General features: G+C 42.1%; 1 protein-coding gene across 1 annotated transcript in view; it reads left to right on the forward strand.

Moving 5' to 3' along the window:
- Positions 1–23,431, forward strand: part of LOC131043442 (uncharacterized) — a 37,221-nt gene that overhangs the window by 12,089 nt on the left and 1,701 nt on the right. The gene's annotated exons all lie outside the window — the stretch shown is intronic.

The following is a 23,431-nucleotide window of genomic DNA, read 5'->3' on the forward strand; positions in this document are numbered from 1 at the left end:
AAGGACATTTTGTGAATTTCGCCCTGGACCCTTTGGAAGGGTTAGGAGCGAAATTCAAGTTTTAGGTCTCAATTCTTCATTTCCCTCAGTTCAATTCATCTTGTAGGGCAAAGAATACCTCACTCCACCTTCAAACCTGCCATAGGTATCAAAGTTTAGCTTCACTCAAGGAGAAAATGGTTGATTTAGAGAATTTCGCTTTGGACCCTTTGGAAGGGTTAGGAGTGAAATTCAAGTTTTAACTTAAAATTTGCATTTTTGAAGGCAACAAACCATTCAAGGGCAATCCTAGGGGCATGCCCAAGGTCTAGGCCTGGCTTGGCACAAATTTTTGGAGGATAGGATGGGTTTTAGGATTTTCGCTCTAGACCCTTTGGAAGGGTCAGGAGTGAAAATCTTGTTTTGAGCTCATTTCTTCATATTTGATGACTCTTGGCAATTCAAGGACATGCCTAAGGACACCTTCAATCTTGATCCACACTAGACTTGGCATAAAATTGAGGAAAAAAGAGAGATTTGGAGAATTTTGCTCTGGACCCTTTGGAAGGGTCAGGATCGTAATTCACACTCTAGGCTTGACATTTCATTTCTTGAACTCCAATCTACATTGCCAAGCAAAAATACATCACTCCACTTCCATATACGCCATAGGAACCAAAGTTTTGACCTCATCCAAGGAGAAAATAGGTGCTTTGAAGAATTTCGCTCTGGACCCTTTCGAAGGGTCAGGAGCGAAATTCATGATTTGAGCTTATTCCTCCATCTTTTCAACTTTAATTCTCCTTCAAAGGCAAGGTCAAGCCACCTCCGTTCTATGTATGCCATGAAAGCCAAGGATTTAACTTATTTTGAAGGGAAAATAGGTGATTATAGGAATTTTACTTTGGACCCTCTGGAAGGGTCAGGAGTGAAATTCTTGATTTGACTCAATTCCTTCAAGCTTGATGATCACCAATAAGTCAAAGTCATGCCTCAAAACATCTCTCAACTTGACAATACTCTAGCCCACATCTGACTTAGCATAAAATTGGGAAAAAAGGTGTTTTTGTGAAATTTCGCCTTGGACCCTTTGGAAGGGTCAGGAGCGAATTTCCCTTTCTAGACTTGATTCTTCATCCTTTCAATCCCAATCTTCATTGCAAGGTAAAATTTCATCCCTCTTCACCCAAGGAACAAGGTTTTAAGCCCAAGCAGGGTTAAAAAAAAAAAGGTTTTCAAGGAATTTCGCTTTGGACCCTTTGGAAGGGTTAGGAGCGAAATTCACCCTCTAGGCTACAATCCTCACTCTACAATGCTTCAATCATTTTCAAAGGCAAAAAACATGTCCATTCTTCCTCTCATCATGCCTTGGATATTAAAATTTGGTCAAACAAGGAAGGGAATGAGGTCTAGGAGGATTTTCGCTCTGGACCCTTCAGAAGGGACGGGAGCGAAAATCATGATTTGGGCTAGATTGTTCATTTTTCAAACTTCAATCTTGTTTTGGGAGCAAACATAGACCACTCTCCTTGCATCTCCATCTTGGTCCTAACTTTGGCAAAGTGGAAAATGAGTGCTTTCAAGAATTTCGCTCTGGACCCTTTGGAAGGGTCAGAAGCGAAATTTACCCTCTAGGCTAGAATTATTCATCTTTTCACCTTTACTCACTCCCTAAGGCTAGAACATTCAAAAAACACCTCCTAACATGCCTTAGAAACTAGGAATTTGGCCTTGATAAATGAGAATTTGAAGTTTAAAGGGATTTTCGCTCTGGTCCCTTTGGAAGGGTCAGTAGCGAAATCCCTATCCTTGGCTAGTTTCTCACTTCGTTTCATCTCATTCCCTTTCGAACTTGATCAAATCAACTTCCTCTTTTCGCAATCCAGACAATCCATCATCCAACTGGGTCTAGGCAAGGTCAAACTAGGTTTTTAAGGCCAAAGGAAGGGAAAATGGAAGATTTCGCTTTGGACCCTTTGGAAGGGTCAGGAGCGAAATTCTCCTTTTAGGTTGATTTTCATCATCCCAAGGTCTAAAACCTCCTCTCCAAGGAAAATATACATCAAAACCTTCTCATCTATGCCTCAAAAGTCTACAATTTTGGTCATATCCTTGAGCAAAGTGGAGAAAAGGTAGATTTTGATCTGGACCCTTTGGAAGGGTCAGGAGCAAAATCAATGCCTTAGGTTCAAATCTTCATCTCTTAATGCTTTCAAACACTTCTTAGGCAAGAACATATCAAAACCTTCACCACATTTCCAAGGAACAAGACTTTTAGTGTAAATAAGGTGAAGAATAGGTGTCTTCTTGGAATTTCGCTCTGGACCCTTTGGAAGGGTCAGGAGCGAAATTTACCTTTTGAGCTAATTTCTCACTTATTTTCCCCTCTTCATACCTTGGACAAACTTCATTAGGTTTCCTTCCATCATGACCACATGAACTTGCTCTTCAAGTTGACATCTAGCCCAAGAATTTGGTGAAAAATAGGGTTTTACATGAATTTCGCTTTGGACCCTTTGGAAGGGTCAGGAGCGAAAATCATATTTGGTCTCAAATCCTGACTTCATTTTCACATTTCTTGATTCAAACAAGTTCCTTTTCCTTCATTCAAACCTAGGAAAGGATTAGCTCAGAGCCCGGGTCGAGGTGGAGTGTCTTGTAGAGAAATTCACCTTGGACCCGTTGGAAGGGTTAGGAGCGAAATCCTCATTTTGGGCTTAATTCACCTCCTTTTCCACTTGACTTTGCCTTAGTCTTGATCTTTGATTCATTCCTTCCATGTCTTAGCCAAATTTGCTCAACCACTCACTGAGTTCCTCGAACTCAAACGGGACACCACTAGCAAAACTAAGCCTGAGGAAGACCTTGAAAGAAACCCTAACTTGGAGAATCTACTGACTCATCCTAGCTCAAGCAGAGCCTCCCATCCAGCGATCCCCCTGACAGCACTCATCATGCAAAGGCTAACAGACAAAAACCCTAAAAGACCAAGAAAGCAAACCCTAGAAAGCAAAAAGTAGGGGTCCCCATTTATAATGGGGCGATGTGTGAATACGTCACAACATCTAGCGCCACCTTGAATAAATGTTCCTCTACATTTCAGAGATAAAGACTCAATTGACACTTAGAACCCTTGGAAAATTCAACCTAACTTATCAAGAGATTAGAAAATGTACTCAAAGTGGAGGGAAAATCCTTAACCAGATCTAGACACTTAGTCTTTGATTACCTAGGTGTGTGCAAGTGTATTCATTCCTCTCGACAAGACAATTATGACCTTCAGGTTCTCCTGTGATCGGCTACGTAGTATATCTAAACTTCATAAGCATCCTATATAGAGCCTCACTGCCAGTCAGATGTCTATAGCCCCGACGATGTTATCGCCGCAATCTCACGAACATCGCTCCATTGCCAGCCGGGCGTCCATAGCCCTGATGGAGTTACTCGCATATTCCCATTAGCCAATTTTGATATTTCATTTCATTTAATTTTTTTTTTAATTTTTGTATTTTTTTTAAAATTTTTTTATTTGATTTTTCTCTTTCATTTTCTCATTTTTTCTTTTTTGATATTGCTTTTTCATTTTGTCAATTTCTTTGGCTTGTAAGCAACGAAGCTTACTAGGGTTTGAGGATTGCGGTGGCGCTGAAGTCAGATTTTAGATTTTTCACCAATCACAGCTTTGCTTGAAAACCATAATGATTCGGAGTCTATTAATGTGTGAAGATATAGTAATCAACAGATATCGGCATCAAGATACAGAAAATGATTCCCTTCCAAGTCAAATACAGGTCCTGATCAGATGATAAAGCTGGAGAGGAACAACCTCAGATTCTGAGCGCTTCATGAATAGATATCTAAGAAATGAGTCTAACATAAGATCCAGGATATTGCCAATGTGTGAGAAACAACACAGACACCCTTCTCACAAATGGAGGCTCCTACTCAAGACACCTAAACTAAACAGACAACTGTTTGCCACATACGGTAAATGATTAAATGCAGAAAGCAAATGCACAGAACATAATGGAAATATATTAAAGAACCAGTTTCTGTATTAATTCAACAGTCCATGTACATCAAGTGCTTATAACATTAAACCCAGATACGATTATCATGATGATACTAAGAAGGAACGGTATGCAATATATAATACCCGAAGGGGTGCGACCAACTGTCGTGTCCAATTGCCCTTCGGGACGACTAACTAATTGATTGTCATAACTCATTATTACTGACGACAACATAAACATTCCCGGCAACATCATCCCCCCCAAGAAAAGAAGTCGTCTCCGGATGACTTAATACAAAATAGAGATGACATTAAACAGAACCAAGGTAGAGAACTGCTGACGCTAGTCGAGCACGGAACTTATACACCTGTTGCATCCTTGCCTGAAAACTCTTTTTTGCTACCATCCGATGCTCAAGTGCGGATGTCACCATTATTGCTTCCGCAAGGAGTTCTTTTTTTTTTTTCCTTGACATCACAGTTCTTCGGTGCCTAAACCAAACTTGTCTGCAAAACAAGCTTTTCAGTCTCAGCCTCCACCAACTGCTACTCAGATGATACTGTCTCCCTAGCCAATTTGTCCTCAATAGCCACCCGTGTTGCCCTCTCGATATCCAACTCTTGGGTACGCTGAGCTAAGTCTCACGCTACTCCTGCCTCCAACCTGGTGGTTAGCTCCTCCCGAGCCCTCTGTGCATCCACTAAGGCAACCTCTCGTCCAGCCGAGACATACCCGAGTTCCTCAAAGCGTACCATTCATGCCGGGAAGGGGCCACAACCTTCGGGCACAAAGGCTAGGAGACGCCTCAAATCCTTCATCACACTCCCCAAAGGTTGATAACTGAACTGAATAACTTCCTGGTGCCGTATGACTTCGCGTGCCTACAATGCCTTCCCTCAGACTCTGTTTGTTCGCAACCTCCAAATCCGTCTCCCTCTACGGCTTATGGCTTCCCTACCACTGCTTAGCTTTAGGCTTCTTTCTCACTGTACGGGACAACCCAACACTTACCTTGCCTTCTTTGATGCCCTTCGCCCAACTCAAAAAGTGTATTGTAGCTCAAAAATAAATTGGGGGTCTGGGGGCAGTGCCGCCAGCGGGGTCGAGGGGCAGCGCCCCCGCCGCCAACACCAATTTACAACCCTCAGAACCATACGAAAGTCCATGGCGCACATCATTTCTGTGATATTTTAAGATGCCAAAACCCTTCTCCACTCTAATATTTTCAGCATCCTGGCTCCAGACGTCATCGAATGATTTTTCAATTTGGTCTTCGTTTTTTTTTTCCACTGTAATGTCCTCGATGGCACCCCAGCCATACAACCTCCCCATATGGTCAACAACAACACTGACACCTCCAATCGTACGACCACCTTCCCGTGCGGTCAACACCCTCCTTACCGTACGGTCACCCCTCCATTGTACGGATCACACCATACGAACAACATGACCAACCGTCCACACTGTACGGTCTTCCTTTCGCACGCCCAACGTAGTTCAATCGTACGTGGGTCCACTGTACGGTGGTATTCCACCGCAGTTCAACCATACGTGGGTCCACTGTACGGTGGTATTCCACCGCAGGTGTCCTCCGTCGTCAGTGGTCCACCGTACGGTGGTTCCACCGCACGTGGTCCAATGTACGGTGGTTCCACCGCAAAGGGATCCACTGCACGGTAGTCTCACCGTACGATGGTTTCACCGCATGGTGGTTCCACTGTACGGTGGTACCACCGCCACTTTCAAAGATTTTTTATTTTTTATTTTTTTTATTATTCAAGAAATTTTTTCAATTTTTTTTTCTTAAATCCCTAATCTAGTCTTCGGCTCGGGTCTCGTGCCTCTGGGATTGCCCTTTCTCGGTTTGTCTTGCTCGAGAGTCTCCCGCTTTGGTCCCGTGCCGGTCGAGTCACCTGCCTGGCCTCTCGGGTCCCCTTCCATCCTCTCGGGTCCCCCTCTGGACTCTCGGGTGTCCTTCCGGCCTCTTAGGTCCCCTGCGCGCTTCTTGTGGTAGGGTTTCAATTTGGACCCGTTGATGGCAAGTCTATTTTCAATGGCCATCCGAAGACCTGGAACCATAAATTCTATAGGAACCACGGTCTCCTTCCCGTACATAAGAAGAATAATAAAGATTTTGAAGGCTGCGGCCTTCCACACAGGGTTCCAATCGTTGCCGACACGAATGATATTGGGATTATCTACGTCACCAAGGTTTGGGGCGTCTCCCTTCCAATATTCTCTGTATTCCGGCAAGTACACCTCCTCTGTTGCTTGCTCTAGTTCCTCTACTTCGAGCCTGTAGCTCTGGAACATTTCGTAATCCTCCATCTTCCAATGGAATAGCCTGTTCAATGACCTCGTCTCATCCTCGGAGCACTCTCCTAGTTTGAGAATCCCTTCGCCGTTGGGCTCCCTGCAGCCTCGTCCTTTGTCCCTCAGGTCGCCTTCTCCTTCACACTCCGATTCCGAAGATGATGCCAGTTCCTCACTAACCAACTGCGTCCCAAGGTCTATGATAAACTTCCTTCCTCCATTCTCCATAGACAGAGTGTTCTTCTTCCAGTTGTGGGTGGGCTTGGCTGCCACCAACCACCCTCTCCCTAAGATCGCATCATACCCTTTTTTCTTTAGTGGGATTACCACGAAGTCCAGTATGAAGGGTTGCGTCCTGATGGTAACTTGCTGGCCCATCAGTGTCCCGATGGGTTTGATTCCATGTTGATCTGCTCCCAGCAAATTGAATGTAGATGGCCACAACGTCGACTTCCCCAGCTTCTGCCATGTTTCTTCTGGAAGAACATTCACTCCTGATCCACCATCGACGATGGTATCGGTTAGAATGGTGCCAAGGATACCCATCTCCACAATGGCCGGGTTCCTTCCAATGTTAACTGCCAATAGCATGGGGTCTATTGCAGACACCTTAGGAACATCTATGCAGTGGTTGGTGTTGGTGCGTGGTTGGGAGAGATTATTCAGCAACGCCGTTCGTAATTGAGGCATCGTCTGGAGGAGGTCGTGTACCTTCACAGGCACCTCCAGTTTTAAAATTTGATTTAGTATAGCCTCCTTTGCCTCCGGTTGGCTAGAAGTACCCACCGTACCCTTCGCCTTCGACCTTTCTCGTATCTCTTTCTCAATTTCTTCTCGTGCTTCCTGTACCCTTCGCTTCTCCGTCTCCGGGTCTGGGCACATTGCGTGTCTGGCTTGGGCGCGGGTTACGGCCAACACTTCCTCTTCTTTGGTTTCCTCGATATTGAGCAAGTTGACGTCGGACTTTGGGCAGGTGGCGTCTTCGTGGTCTCTCGGTTCGCACCATTTGCACAAATATTGTGTGGCCTCTCCCTTTGGGCAGTCTCGGGCGAAGTGCCCCCACTGGTTGCACGCTCTGCATTGTACCATCGGTCGGCCTTTGGAGTCGTATTGGATCCGACTCCTTGTATTGTTATTGTTGTTTCGTCCTCCCCACCGGTTTCTCGGTAGCCTCCCGATGTTGCATTGTTGTTCGCCTGGGAGCTGTCGGTACCACCCGATGTAGTTGGTTGTTCCCGTGTAAGCAATACTTGTTGGTTTCGTGTTTTCATGTTGTAGGGGCATTCCCTGGTGGGATGCCCCATCAACTGGCATATATCACAATAGGCCTTCTTTTGGCAGGAGCCTTTCGTGTGGCCGTCCGTCTTACATTCCGTGCACCAAAGCTCCCCTTCGTTGATCTTGCTCAAACCTCCCTTCATAACCTTCAGCTCTTTCATCATCCTCAACATGTCCTTTTGCAGGGCTTGCACCTTTTTGCCAGACTCGCCATCGCTGTTGCTTCCCTCGGAAGAGTCATCATCCTTGGACGAGCTATCCTTCTTCTTTTTCTTCTTGGATGTCTTGGTCTCGCTCTCGAGATCCATCGCTCTATTATATGCATCTTCGTACGAGGTTGGTGGAACAATTTTCATCTTCTTCCGGATGGAGTGTTTCAGTCCCTCCACGAACAATCTCTTTTTCAACCCATCCGCTAGTTGACTCTCCATTTTCCCCAACAGTTCCTTGAGCCACCGACTATAGGCTCGGACAGTCTCGTTCTTGTTCTGCTTCGTGCCATAGATTTCGGCTACTGTTTCATTGTCGTCTCCGAGGAGGCGAAACTCTATCCCGAACTCCTTCTTCAGGCCGGGCCATGTGCCGACTTTGGTCTTGTCCATATCGGAGTACCAGTCGATGGCCACTCCCCTTGAGGTTGCTGGAAATTGTGTTACCCATTTGTCCTGGTTGGTAACACCGTTTGCTGACCATATGGTTTCGTAAGTTCGACAATGGCGGATGGGATCTTCCTTCCCGTCGCCGTTGAACTTCGGCAGCTTCTGCTGACTTGCCATCCCACCGCTGGGTCTTGCTCCTCTGGTGCCTTGTGTGCTTGTACGTGGTGATCCTTCGCCTCCGCCTCCTGCCCCTGACCCTCCACTCGTGGGTCCTCCAAAGAAGGTTGTTGACCCCGAACCGAACAAATTGCCTCCTGTATGGTACCCTTGTGCTCTCTCGGCACCGTCGGCCATACCGTCACCTTTGGTCGTCTCCCTCCGGTTGTCCTCCGAAATGGACAAGTTCTTTAGTAGGTCTCTGGTAGCGTCGATTAGGTTTAGACTTCGCCTTGTTTGTTCCATCAACTCTTCGCGACTTCTTACCCTACGGTGGTATTCTGGCGAACTGTAGAGTTCTCCTTCGGCACCCTCCGTGACTCCTAGGTTCCCTTCGGGCAGCCCTACGACAGTGTAGAGAGTGTAATTCTCTCCGTCTATCTCTAACTCTTCGCGACTTCTTACCCTACGGTGGTATTCTGGCGAACTATAGAGTTCTCCTTCGGCACCCTCCGTGACTCTTAGGTTCCCTTTGGGCAACCCTACGACAGTGTAGAGAGTGTAATTCTCTCCGTCTATCTCTGCCTCCGCAACCTCCGTGACACCTCCTGGGTTCCCTTCGAGCAACCCCTTGGCCGGTCGTCCTTCGGCAAGCTGCCTTAGCCTACGCCTTCGTTCTATTTGCTGTCTAAGATTCAACGCTCTTTGTGCCACTTCCCATTCATCACTTTGTATCTTTTTATTTTTGTCCTTATTTAGTATATTTGGCATAAATCACTTCCGTACATAGCAAGCACACATCATGTACACAATTTTTTTTTTTCCCTTTCGGCCACAATTTATATCAACATTGTGCTGGGATTATTACAGGGTTCAATTTCCCCTTCGCCTCTTGGCATCATGCTCTGTGTCCCAACGACGATTGTTCTGTTTGCACGTCGTCGGCCTCTGGGTTAATCTCATCGATGGGTAGGCCCATCGTGTCCGTACGCCATCCACTGCTTCCTTTCCCGAGTATGTCTAGGCAACGGCGCCAAATGTTTGCCACATACGGTAAACGATTAAAAGCAGAAAGCAAATGCATAGAACATAATGGAAATATATTAAAGAACTAGTTTCCGTATTAATTCAACAGTCCATGTACATCAAGTGCTTATAACATTAAACCCATATACGACTATCATGATGATACTAAGAAGGAACGATATGCAATATATAATACTTGAAGGGGTGCGACCAACCATCGTGTCCAACTGCCCTTCGGGACGACTAACTAACTGATTGTCGTAACTCATTATTACCGACGACAACATAAACATAATATGACAACATAACATAATGATTATTCCCGACAACAACGACTGACCGACCAAACCCAAAAGCAAACAAAGCTAAGACAAACCAAAAGCTAACTAAAGAAAGCAGACAACTAATCCTGAGCCACTCAAGAATCATGAGTGAAATGACCCAAGGCAAATTAAGAACAAGGCTCAAAAACCTATAAGCTAAAACACACGAAAGGAAAACCTACTCTAAACCTATATACAAGACTCCTAGACTCAACACGACTCAAGGAAGCAAAATATGTACATGTCCTTACATGGTTTCTCAGGTTGTGCAATAGGAGCATGGCAAACGTGATGGTTCTCAGTCGGGCAAATTCATCCTTAAATACAGAAAAGCAAACTCTCACCATGCATTTCTCATACTCAAGCAAGTTTTCACTTAAAATGATCAACAAGGGTAATTCGTTAGGACCATGATCAATCCAGATGCAAGTTGTTTTCCCAAAATCCCCATAATCAAAATCGTAATAACTCTCAAGGCTGGGATTAAGGAAAGAGACAACTTGGCACATTTCAGGCTCAAACAGAACTGTATTGTCGGAAGCGAGGTCACCAGCTGCTTCAGGAGGCCGCCATTGATGATGAACCATTCCACGAGCATTTGCAGTATGTTGGTCCTGATTTGGAAGTTCTTCTTGAAACAAGCCCAGCGCGCCCCTTCGAATAGCTCAACATTCTTTGCTTTCACTGAGACATCTTGCATAAACCAAGCATCTTCATGAAGTTCTGTTAGCATATCTTCAAAAATGAGAGTCTCCTCTAGTTGATCAAATACAATCTCTGGTGGCGTTTCATCTTCAAGCATAGTCTCGGGAGGTCGGAGTTGATGATGGATCATATCACTCACAGTAACTTGCTTATCTTGAAAAACATTTGGCCGTGATTTCATTTGTTTTTCCTCCACGATCTTTCAATGCCCCTTCAAATATCATGAGAGTGAGGACGTCCTTGAGTGCCTCCTCGAATTGTGCTTCATATCTGAGCTCACTTATGATAATTTGTAGCTCTTTGTTCAATATGTCAACTTGATTGTCCTCGTCAAGGATGCTACTTGAAACCTCTTGTATTTCATTCTCAAGGATTTCCTTCTGTAACATAAATGAGAATTCTTCGAGGAATGAGTCCTTTTCTTCTTGGATTGCTTGTTCAACTCCCGGATCTTCCTTTATCACTGTTTGAGTGTTCTCAACTAATTCTTCAATTTTTGTTTCATGGTTTTCCTTTTCAGGTGCAAGGCATGGCGAGCTATCCACTGTAGTACATTGTTCCTCAAGTGCATTTGTATCGTCAACGTACAACTGATCCTTCTCACAATTAGATGCTGGAGCAATGTCTTGTTCATAGTTTCTCCTGAATTCAGCTGCGAGATGTGCACCCCAAGATTTGTTCACAATACATTCTTCCTCGGACAAAGTTGGCATTCCAAACTGGTTTCTGACTTGATTGATAGCCATTTCACATACTGAGCAAGTAAATTCAGAGTAAGGTGAGTTGTGAATTTTACACCACAATGGTAGTAATGTGTTCTCTAAATGCATTTCACCATTCAAAATGAGCCGACTCTCGATCATCCACAAGAAACTTAGAAGAGGATCCTTGCTCTTTGGGACACTGAAGCTGCCTTCTTCTGTTTCTGCCCTGGGGACATCCCAAAAGAAGATTTTTCCCTGCGCTGCCGATTCCATCCTTGATAAGTACTTCAAGCAATGCATTTCATCATGTTTCTCTGTCTCATGGACTCGACACTGCCCTGGTCTTGCAAACTGGGACAATCTGCGTGGATAACGCTGTATATCTAATCTCCACCAAAGTTGAGGAAAATCAACTTGTTGCTCCTTGTGAAACTGTTGCCGCTCCATTGAGAAATCTTTTCTTTTTGATTTTTTTTTTTTTTTGAATTTTCTATTTTTTACTTTTTTTGATTTTCTATTTTTCACTTTTTTTGGATTTTCTATTTTTCACTTTTTTTTTTGGATTTTCTGGAATAAGAGAGATCTTGAATATCTCAGATTCAACTTGAATGTTCAACTGATTCCAGCATGCTTCCTTGTTTTCACAAGTCCAACTAACGACCCAGCAATCACCTTCCTTCTTTGCATCACTTCCATTGAGCGTTGAAGAAGGCTTTCCACTGATCTTCCTTGGATTCAAGATTTCGCATTCACTGTCAGGCACTCCTAATTCTATCAATTGTTCAGGCGTTTATCGCGATCATGCCCTCCTAGTGCCAATTCTGTTGATGTGTTTTTTATGCACATGCGAACACAGAATAAAATACCTAAAGGTACCTTATCCTCTCTTGAATAAAGCTCTTGAATGCTGAAGATATCGCAGAAGGATCGATCGGAGAAACTTCAAGGTTCTGTTATGTAGGATCTCTACTCGTGGATAAGCTCTTCGTGGTATGATGTGATTTTGCTGGAATCACAAGGGACTTACATTCGATGACTTGAACGTCTGATTTGCTGGAATCACAAGTCCTATTTACTAACTAGAAGACAAACAAATGGCAAAAGATGCAGGGTTTAGGAAGTCTACTCTACCACCTAGAATGCAAGAAGATGGATGAATGACTAGGTGGAGTCCTATTGGGCTGGGTCTCATCATCAGGTTGAACAATTCAACACCAACTCAGTGCAATCTTCTAAGGGATGTTTCAAATATATCCAAATCGTACACCATCAGATACTGATCACCATTCAAGATAATGCGTGAACAACAAAGGTGTTATGACTCGGGATTAAGCTCGTTCTATGCCAGTTGACCACGCAAGGCGCTCTTACAGTCAGCAAAAGGCTAGTGGTTTGGACTAGGTAGATTCCACGTGAGTACATTCAATAAATTCTTTCATTCAATCTAATCATTTATCATCTACAATGAAGATTCAACAACAGACCATGCGTATTGCAAAGAAACGACACATTTCACCATATCTTCAATGAAAAGGGGGTTCATTTACAATCAAGGCAACAATTTCTTGCCTTCTCTTCCTACTTTACTCTAATTTCTATTCTATTCACTATTGATCAATAGCTATTCTAACCTCTATGAACTAACTATTAACTATTAACCTTTACAAATGAGGAGTCAGCGCTTTATATAGAGATCCCTTTACAGACAGACGGCTCTGATTGATTTAGAATCAATGGCTAGGATTACAAGATAGAAACCCTAATTAGGGTTTGTTACAACAAACTTCCTTAGCCAATTAGAAAATTACATTCCAAGGGTGAGGACCAATAGGAAGCAGGGGTAGGTGCCTCGAAGTTTGTGCCGTCCTCGATGAGTCAGGTGCACTGAATCTGGACACGCTGAGGTGTACCAATCCAACTGGAGGAATGATGACTGGGATGCCACCTTGTCTGACACTTGTAACTTGGTTGATGTTCAATTTGATGAGGCTGAGAAGCTAACTTTGATTAACTCTTCTGAAACTATCTGCTTCTTCAACGGACCCTTGTACCGACCTTGGTTGATTCTCCTCTGTCTTTGATGTGTTTGATGAATGGAGTACCTCTCCTTGACTCCCATGTGTCTGATGAAGTTTCCTGATTGTCAAGGCATCCTTCTCCAGAAGTACACCTCCGCCTGGGAGTGTTGGCAAAGCCTTTCTTGGTCATCTTGTGATTCCTTAGTGTGGCAAAGTGAAGGGCTTTGGAGATAGCTGGCAATTCCTTGAACACCTTGAGTCTTCCAATGCTTGTGGAACGTTCTTGACGATGCTGGACTGGAATTGGTTGTCCTTGATGATGCTGGACTGGAAGAGGTCGTCCTTGCCCTGGCCTGGTTTTCTCCATCTGCAAAATAAACCAAAAGGTGATTAAGTACATATGACATGTTCATTTCAACAAAGCATTTTTACCTTAAATCATCAACAAGAAGACTTTAAAATAAAGTTCGTTCAAAATCCTTCCTAGGGACAGGCCCTATAAGAATTTCGCCCTGGACCCTTTGGAAGGGTCAGGAGCGAAATTTGCTATTTTGCCCAATTTAGACCTCTTTTCAACATTTTCTCATGACTAGCTCTTCGCTTGGCCCAAACAAGGTGAAAAATAGGAGTTTCCAAGGATTTCGCCTTGGACCCTTTGGAAGGGTTAGGAGTGATTTCCTTGATTTTGTCTTAATTGCCTCATTTTTTCACTCCAAAATCCTCTTAAAGGTGAGCATATGCTAGTTTTAGTTCAGCAAAGCCTAGGGATTCAATTCTTTAGCTTCTAACATGGGGAAATTAGGTGATGCTGAGAATTTCGCTATGGACCCTTTGGAAGGGTCAGGAGCGAAATTCCTTCTTTAGGTCAAAATCCTTACCTCTTGGACTCAAAACCTACTCAAACGCATGATTGTGGCAATCTCCAAGTCCAATCCTCCTTGACCACTATCCTGGCTTTAGCTCAAACTTGAAGAAAAAAAGGACATTTTGTGAATTTCGCCTTGGAGACTTTGGAAGGGTCAGGAGCGAAATGCAAGTTTTAGGTCTCAATTCTTCATTTCCCTCAGTTCAATTCATCTTGTAGGGCAAAGAATACCTCACTCCACCTTCAAACCTGCCATAGGTATCAAAGTTTAGCTTCACTCAAGGACAAAATGGTTGATTTAGAGAATTTCGCTTTGGACCCTCTGGAAGGGTCAGGAGCGAAATTCAAGTTTTAACTTAAAATTTGCATTTTTGAAGGCAACAAACCATTCAAGGGCAATCCTAGGGGCATGCCCAACTTGGTCTAGGCCTGGCTTGGCACAAATTTTTGGAGGATAGGATGGGTTTTAGGATTTTCGCTCTGGACCCTTTGGAAGGGTCAGGAGCGAAAATCTTGTTTTGAGCTCATTTCTTCATATTTGATGACTCTTGGCAATTCAAGGACATGCCTAAGGACACCTATAATCTTGATCCACACTAGACTTGGCATAAAATTGAGGAAAAAAGAGAGATTTGGAGAATTTCGCTCTGGACCCTTTGGAAGGGTCAGGAGCGAAATTCACACTCTAGGCTTGACATTTCATTTCTTGAACTCCAATCTACATTGCCAAGCAAAAATACATCACTCCACTTCCATATACGCCATAGGAACCAAAGTTTTGACCTCATCCAAGGAGAAAATAGGTGCTTTGAAGAATTTCACTCTGGACCCCTTCGAAGGGTCAGGAGCGAAATTCATGATTTGAGCTTATTCCTCCATCTTTTCAACTTTAATTCTCCTTCAAAGGCAAGGTCAAGCCACCTCCGTTCTATGTATGCCATGAAAGCCAAGGATTTAACTTATTTTGAAGGGAAAATAGGTGATTATAGGAATTTCTCTCTGGACCCTCTGGAAGGGTCAGGAGCGAAATTCTTGATTTGACTCAATTCCTTCATGCTTGATGATCACCAATAAGTCAAAGTCATGCCTCAAAACATCTCCCAACTTGACAATACTCTAGCCCACATCTGACTTAGCATAAAATTGGGAAAAAAGGTGTTTTTGTGAAATTTTGCCCTGGACCCTTTGGAAGGGTCAGGAGCGAATTTCCCTTTCTAGACTTGATTCTTCATCCTTTCAATCCCAATCTTCATTGCAAGGTAAAATTTCATCCCTCTTCACCCAAGGAACAAGGTTTTAAGCCCAAGCAAGGTTAAAAAAAAAAGGTTTGCAAGGAATTTCATTCTGGACCCTGTGGAAGGGTCAGGAGCGAAATTCACCCTCTGGGCTACAATCCTCAATCTACAACGCTTCAAACATTTTCAAAGGCAAAAAACATGTCCATTCTTCCTCTTATCTTGCCTTGGATATTAAAATTTGGTCAAACAAGGAAGGGAATGAGGTCGAGGAGGATTTTCGCTCTGGACCCTTTGGAAGGGTCAGGAGTGAAAATCATGATTTGGGCTAGATTGTTCATTTTTCAAACTTCAATCTTGTTTTGGGAGCAAACATAGACCACTCTCCTTGCATCTCCATCTTGGTCCTAACTTTGGCAAAGTGGAAAATGAGTGCTTTCAAGAATTTCGCTCTGGACCCTTTGGAAGGGTCAGGAGCGAAATTCACCCTCTAGGCTAGAATGCTTCATCTTTTCACCTTTACTCACTCCCTAAGGCTAGAACATTCAAAAAACACCTCCTAACATGCCTTAGAAACTAGGAATTTGGCCTTGATAAATGAGAATTTGAAGTTTAAAGGGATTTTCGCTTTGGACCCTTTGGAAGGGTCCGGAGCGAAATCCCTATCCTTGGCTAGTTTCTCACTTCCTTTCATCTCATTCGCTTTCAAACTTGATTAAATCAACTTCCTCTTTTCGCAATCCAGACAATCCATCATCCAACTGGGTCTAGGCAAGGTCAAACTAGGTTTTTAAGGCCAAAGGAAGGGAAAATGGAAGATTTCGCTTTGGACCCTTTGGAAGGGTCAGGAGCGAAATTCTCCTTTTAGTTTGATTTTCATCATCCCAAGGTCTAAAACCTCCTCTCCAAGGAAAATATACATAAAAACCTTCTCATCTATGCCTCAAAAGTCTACAATTTTGGTCATATCCTTGAGCAAAGTGGAGAAAAGGTAGATTTCGATCTGGACCCTTTGGAAGGGTCAGGAGCAAAATCAATGCCTTAGGTTCAAATCTTCATCTCTTAATGCTTTCAAACACTTCTTAGGCAAGAACATATCAAAACCTGCACCACATTTCCAAGGAACAAGACTTTTAGTGTAAATAAGGTGAAGAATAGGTGTCTTCTTGGAATTTCGCTCTGGACCCTTTGAAAGGGTCTGGAGCGAAATTTACCTTTTGAGCTAATTTCTCACTTATTTTCCCCTCTTCATACCTTGGACAAACTTCATTAGGTTTCCTTCCATCATGACCACATGAACTTGCTCTTCAAGTTGACATCTGGCCCAAGAATTTGGTGAAAAATAGGGTTTTACATGAATTTCGCTTTGGACCCTTTGGAAGGGTCAGGAGCGAAAATCATGTTTGGTCTCAAATCCTGACTTCATTTTCACATTTCTTGATTCAAACAAGTTCCTTTTCCTTCATTCAAATCTAGGAAAGGATTAGCTCAGAGCCCGGGTCGAGGTGGAGTGTCTTGTAGAGAAATTCACCTTGGACCCGTTGGAAGGGTTAGGAGCGAAATCCTCATTTTGGGCTTAATTCACCTCTTTTTCCACTTGACTTTGCCTTTGTCTTGATCTTTGATTCATTCCTTCCATGTCTTAGCCAAATTTGCTCAACCACTCATTGAGTTCCTTGAACTCAAACGGGACACCACTAGAAAAACTAAGCCTAAGGAAGACCTTGAAAGAAACCCTAGCTTGGAGCATCTACTGACTCATCCTAGCTCAAGCAGAGCCTGCTATCCAGCGATCCCCCTGACAGCACTCATCATGCAAAGGCTAACAGACAAAAACCCTAAAAGACCAAGAAAGCAAACCCTAGAAAGCAAAAAGTAGGGGTCCCCATTTATAATGGGGCGATGTGTGAATACGTCACAACAGGACGCGGGGTAAAGTGACAGGATAATTTGGTGTGCCTGCATTCCCGCAAGGAAAAGGGAAAGTAAAAACTTTGTGCGAGGGTGCGGGGTGAGGTTGAAAGTGCCAATGTTTTAAAATTTTGCAATGTTACGTTGACCTCCGCATACGCCCATAAAGTAGTGGGAAAATCCTTAGGTAATAGTGGGAATGCGGGAGAGGCTAGGGTTTCAGACGCATTTTGCAATGCTTACAGGATATGCATGAAACATTTGTTGCAGAGGTTTTTAGAAACTCCAAGCAAGTGCATTGGCAGGTGTAAATCCATCTCCACGCCTCTTCTAGGTTTGCACTTTGCCTGCACCATCTTGGGAGTTTTGGAACAAAGGATATACGTCCATAAAGGCATATAATAAAGGAGTTTTGTTGAGCAGTGAAGCTGCAACTACCAAGGCAGCAATGCATACAAAATGTGGAACCATCGATAAGGCATGTAAATTATTTGCCCCAAATGCTTTGCAGAGATGTATCTCAGAAGTGCCGACTGCAGGAAATGCACGATGTATGTATGTTGCCAAAGCTTCGAGACCTCCAAGCAAATGCAATGGCATGGAGCCATGTGCCACGCCCCTTGTCCAATGTATTCCTTCTCTGTGCCATTATGCAGAAATGAATGCAGAATGTAGAGGCACGGCACAGACAGTGATTGTTTGAAGTATGCTTCAAAGAAATGTGTCTCTGGAACGCTACAATTGCTTTATTGCGTAAATTGCAAATGTGTTAGATCGAATGAGGAGATTATAAGGTTTCCATCAAACATTTGTTGAAAAGGATTTAGAAATTGTAAAGCAAATGCAATCTGCTCTGAATGTATGCAGAATATATAAGTACAGACATAGCATCTGGGCTATTTCAATGTCTTTCCAAGCAAGTATAAATGACAGGTGAAAGCCAAATGTCATGACCCTTTCGCGGTGCATTGTGAGAACGATGGAGTAGGATATTCATTATCCCTCAAAGCATAAATCATAGGAGGAATTTTGTCAAATACTATATCTGGAAGTTCAAATTAAATTGTTGTTTAGGTCTTGAAAACTCTCAGAGAAGGGATATCTGTATAAATACAAGTAAATCAAGTATGACTTAAAGATGTAATGCATTTCACCAAAGTTCAAATATGGATGAGAGGCAAATAGAACCACTAATGGGCACAATGTGCAGAGGAGAGGTATAGTGTGCAGTTAAATATTCTTGTGAAAAGCGTGAACATGGAAGTGTGAGAAGGTGCTTTTTACAAGAATAATATTCTTCGCCCAAATGGATAAGATGCCAGTGAAAGTGTGTTTTCATAGAGCAGAAATAAGATAAATGAGGAGCATAAAGAGTGGGAGAATGTTTTCACTTTGGGTAAAAATGGTAAAGAAGTGCGGTATAATAAATTGTTTTACACAGGGAGTCAACAGTAAAAGTGCAGATAAAATGCTTTCATTGAAGGTTCAAACTGGAAATTGTTTCACCAAAATGTTAAAATTAGTGAAAGAATGTATATAAAGACACATGTGACAGATTAATACAAGAGGGAAGAGGATTAAATCGTGAGTGATTAAGTGTTTTATCACTTAGGGGAAAATACAAAATATATTTGAAGTGCAACATACTGCTGCACAACAAAGTTCACATAGGCATTAAAATTTTACTAAAAGGCACATTCACGGGGAATGCAAAGACAAAGTGTTGCTTAATGGAGACAAGGTGGAGGTTAGTGTTGTTTTCAGTTGTAAGGGGCAAAGAGGTGAAGTACTGGAATTTCTCAGGCAGCCAGGTGTCATATTCAGTTTTCTATTGGAAAGAAAGGCAGGGGATATTTTTTAGTTGCAGAGAGATGAAAGAGGAGAGACAAATGTCATCAACAAATTAGATTTGGGAGAAGACATGTGGCAGCCATCAGACAAATCTGGAGATTTTTCTTCTTCTTTTTATTATTCTCCTCTTCTCATTCTCATGGTTCCAACTTCTAGTTTTCTGAGCAGATGTAATTGTTTGTACAGGGTAGCTTAAGGCTGGTTTTTTCTTTGAAGTTTTAGTTTCAGCATGTTGTAATTAAGCTTGTGACTATGATAGGCAAACCAGTTTGCGTGATGTCTCCTAAATGTATGCTGTGATGTCTCCTAAATGTATGCTGCTTTATTTTGAACCTTGATAATCAAGGATTTGCAGGCTTCTTGTTGCACATTGGCTGTAGCAGGTGTTTGGTTGAAGGCTCATGTTCAAGGAACAGGTTAAATTGGCTTTCAGTTGAAATACTGAAGATTATTGTATTGCTTTCAGGATAAATTTGTCATTAGTATATTCATAAGAGGTCTCATCTTTGTAATGCATTGATGGTTTGGAAGATCACTGGTTGTGTGTTATTGTCACTATCATGGGTGGATATTTCATGTTGACTCTGTGAATGGATAAGGGACTGGTTAATTGGGTTTTTCTGTGCAAATCCTGGAGGGACCAAATCTCAAATCAAATTAATCTTTCTGTTAATTCTTTCCTCTCTTATAAGTTATTCTAAATTATTTGTTCTCAAATTTTCTCAAAGACAAAGCGAGTGGGATTGAGCTTCAATCTAAAGTGATGCATAAAGTGTCTTATGAATCTGAGAATAATCCATCTTCCATAGGCCTGTAGGTTGTGCTGTTGTAAGATTATTATCAATGCAGGCCCAAAATAGCAACACCCTCCTGAGTATGATGGAGCTCGAAGTGAAGAAGGCTATTAAAGCCTTGTCATGCTGCATTTCCTTGTCTTCAGTCTGTCAACAGTGCAGGTTATGAACTCTAGGTTTTCAATCCCATATCCTAGAAGTTTTATTTCTCCTTAAGACTGGAGTTATCAAGGAAAAACACCAACATGCCCATTGAAGATTTTGTCTTTGGAGGTGGAGGGAGACTCCTGAATTGTAATTAATGTAATGAAGAAAAGACCAAATTCCTCATGGAGAACCTGACTACATTCTAAAGAAAGAAAATTTCCTACTCACAAAGTTTGAAAAAGCTTAAAACATTGTTCCCACAAAGCAAATAAGCTAGAAAAACCTCTTGGTCATGTCAGTACCTCCTTGGATTCTGTCTCCTTTGTTGTGAGGTCAAAATTTCAAATGCCAATGATGGTTTTGGTCCAAAGAATCTACCAGTCACGAAAGCTTTCTCTTGTGCTTTGACCCCTATAATTGTGGGCTCCCTCATTTCCCCATCGGTTGTGGGCCATAATAATTTGTATGCCTACAATGATCTTTAACTGTATTGCCGTGCCCTATCATTTAAAGTATGTCCCTTTTTGAGATAAAAGAACCCTGTAAAATTTTATGATAGTATAAAGATAAAAAGTGTTGCTTTCATTCCTCTTTGGCTTCCATGAGTCAGGAGTAGGACAACATTTTCTTCTCTCATCTCTCCTTCACTTTGTGGTGTGTCCACGTAGAAAGAATGCAGAATTGCACAGAAGGCTGTTAACTATTAAGTTTTTTGAAATCTGTCGTTTTAGTCACTGAGAAACATGACTGGTGCTGGTCAGGTTGATTCTAAACGAGGAATTGAGAGCATCATCCTTCAGGGTCAAGAGAACAAACTCAGTATTTGTGGATGAGTTCTTGTGGAGGCTTTCCCCTAAATTGCAAACAAGGATCTCTTAATTTGGATGCATAAATACTTCATTAACAATGTTTGTTTGCTGGACAAAGATGAGGTGGCCCTCTAATGGGAAACTTTTCGAGGGTCCTCTGATGCTGTCAAAGTGATTTGGAGGTGGTGGCTACACAAGGGTAGGCTAGTGCTGTGCATAGGACGTTGATTGAAGTAATAGATTCCCCTAGCTCCTTTGTGATGAGGGCAAGAGTGGAGCAGCTTGAACAAAGGTTTTAGTTGCTATGCACTCACCAATTTTCATTTTTATGTTTTGACAATGCTCTAAAAGTAGCAGCAAAAAAAAGTGTGGTCCACAAGGAGTGTGCAGTTACTAGGCTAGTTTTTTGCTTTTTTTCTCACTCATCTCCTCTTGTGCTCTCCTTTGTGCCCAGGGTAAAATCTCGCGCAACTTCCCTACTTGTTTGAGAGGGATGGGTAGGGTTCTCAAGAACCTTGCTAACCTGCTCAAGTTGATGAAGGAGCTTAAGTTGGGGCTTGGATGTCAATGGGGTTGTATAGGTATCTATTTTGCAGGTATAGGAGAAACTGATCAAGTGGAATGTCACAATTCCTCTCGCAATGGCCTTGGGAAGGGAAAACTTACTCCTGGTCCAGATGGAGATTATTGCAACCAGCGGCAAAATAAGAGGTTGCCCAAGTTGTGGCAACAGGTGGAGGGGTAAAGGCCAAGGTTGATTTTGTGTAAGAATTGTGATTGTGACAGTGGATGCAGATGTAATAGGATAGCTAAAAGCCTAAATGGTTCCTGATGGTGAACTCAAGGGTGGCACCATGGTGGTCCTGGCCCTCCTCCCTTTTCTTAATCATGTTGTTTGTGCTGATGTCAACTTTTGCTTTGCCTTGCATGGCCAAGAGGGTTTTTGACCTATGACTATGTAATCACTGTTTTTTAATCATCTTGCTTCAGGCATGCACAAATATTTTCTTTTTTGTTGTTGTCTGCGACCTTAAAGCTGCTTGTCTAGGTGAGGACCTGTAGGGAGACTAGCAGCTTTAAGGCTAGGATCTATAGGGACACCATTTTATAACCATGCTTATTGTTTTGGGGGAGGGTTCCTAATAAAAATTCCTCCTTTATCTTTAAAAAACCAAGATCAAGCCTATTTGGTATGGACCTTAAACCATATTGCGAAACATTGGTAAAAATACTTTGAGATTGGATCTTCTTTCTTAACTAGGTATACAATGATGTTGTGAGTTCAAGTAAACTTAAGCTTTACAGGCCACTGTATTTGGACAAACAGCTTTTATCTCTTAATGACACATCCAAATTTTCATTACTGTTTGGTTGAAGCTACTCTTCTTGATGCTTGTGCATATAGCGAGACATAACTCTGCTATCAATGCCGGAGACATTTTCTAGCTTGGATGAGATTATTTAGAATTTTGGAAACCCTTAAAACAGTCATTATATATAGATTCATACCCCAAATCAAGAAGTATTTGATCAATCAAATGCTTCAACTATAAAGGAAATTGCATGGAATAAGACAGCCAGACTGGGAGTATTTTTTCTAGATTAGATAACACGTCAGTGATCTCAATACTTCAATTCATAGGTGGCCTAAAAGACTAGAACTTTGCATGGATGAATGTGTTGCACCTCTGGAACCTGATTCCTTGAGAAGCCCATAAATTACTAGATCCCTTGTTCCTTTATTTATGTGAAGATGTTTGTCAATGTTCCCCAGTTATCATCCACTTTTAGAATGCTTTCAGTGGTCAGATCAATTTAAATTAGTATCATGAGATTGGTACCCTTATAATTTATGCATTGTTTGTACTTGCACACATTCTGAAAGGTAGAGACATAGGAAAAACAGAATTTGTTTGTATTTAAGAACATGAAACTCAAGAAACATATGCAATTTATGGTCATAACTGGAGGAATCAGTATTGATGATATCAAGCCAATCTTATTTATCATCCAGAAAACCCATTCATGGATAGCCTAAGAAGATAAAATGAGATCACAAGCTAAATAATATGTATAATCCTGGAAAGGAGACATTGTGATTGGAGATTCCTAGATTTGGTTACAACTTCAGAACGTCAAATGCTGTATACTTTAGTTTCTTCACCTTAGCTTCATCTAATATTATTATATTACATTGTAGCTTGATAAACACATTTTGCAGAGATCAGTTAATACCAATTTTGCAGCTGCCCAACTAACAGAATGTGGTATATGAATATTCTTCCTTAAATATTCACTACTAATTCTGCCAGTTGGTGGTAGCTTTCGTGACCAACTTGTTCCTAGCTTATGTCCACTATTTGCTATCGTGCTAGCATAATCAATTGTTAGCTTTGAACCAACATCAGCTATCTTGCTACCAGCAATTGACTTCTGAATGGCTTTGGATTAACAATGTATCTCTATACAGCGAGTTTCCAGTGTTCAATTTTCCTATATACCATTTGAATTCTTGACATGGAGACTGTTAAATGTCTTTTTATTACTATGCTTGTATTGATCTTGCCTGGTTCTAGTTAAGGATTATGTACCGCAGTTACCTTAATAATGACCATTGTAATACCAAGATGTACTGTATATTCAAAGGCTTTTTCATCTATATTTTGGATAGTGTTTTAATATTTTATGAAAGATTGTATCATTAA

The sequence above is a fragment of the Cryptomeria japonica genome, chromosome 5 (genome assembly GCF_030272615.1).
Source record: "Cryptomeria japonica chromosome 5, Sugi_1.0, whole genome shotgun sequence".
In the NCBI taxonomy this organism is placed as follows: Eukaryota; Viridiplantae; Streptophyta; class Pinopsida; order Cupressales; family Cupressaceae; genus Cryptomeria; species Cryptomeria japonica.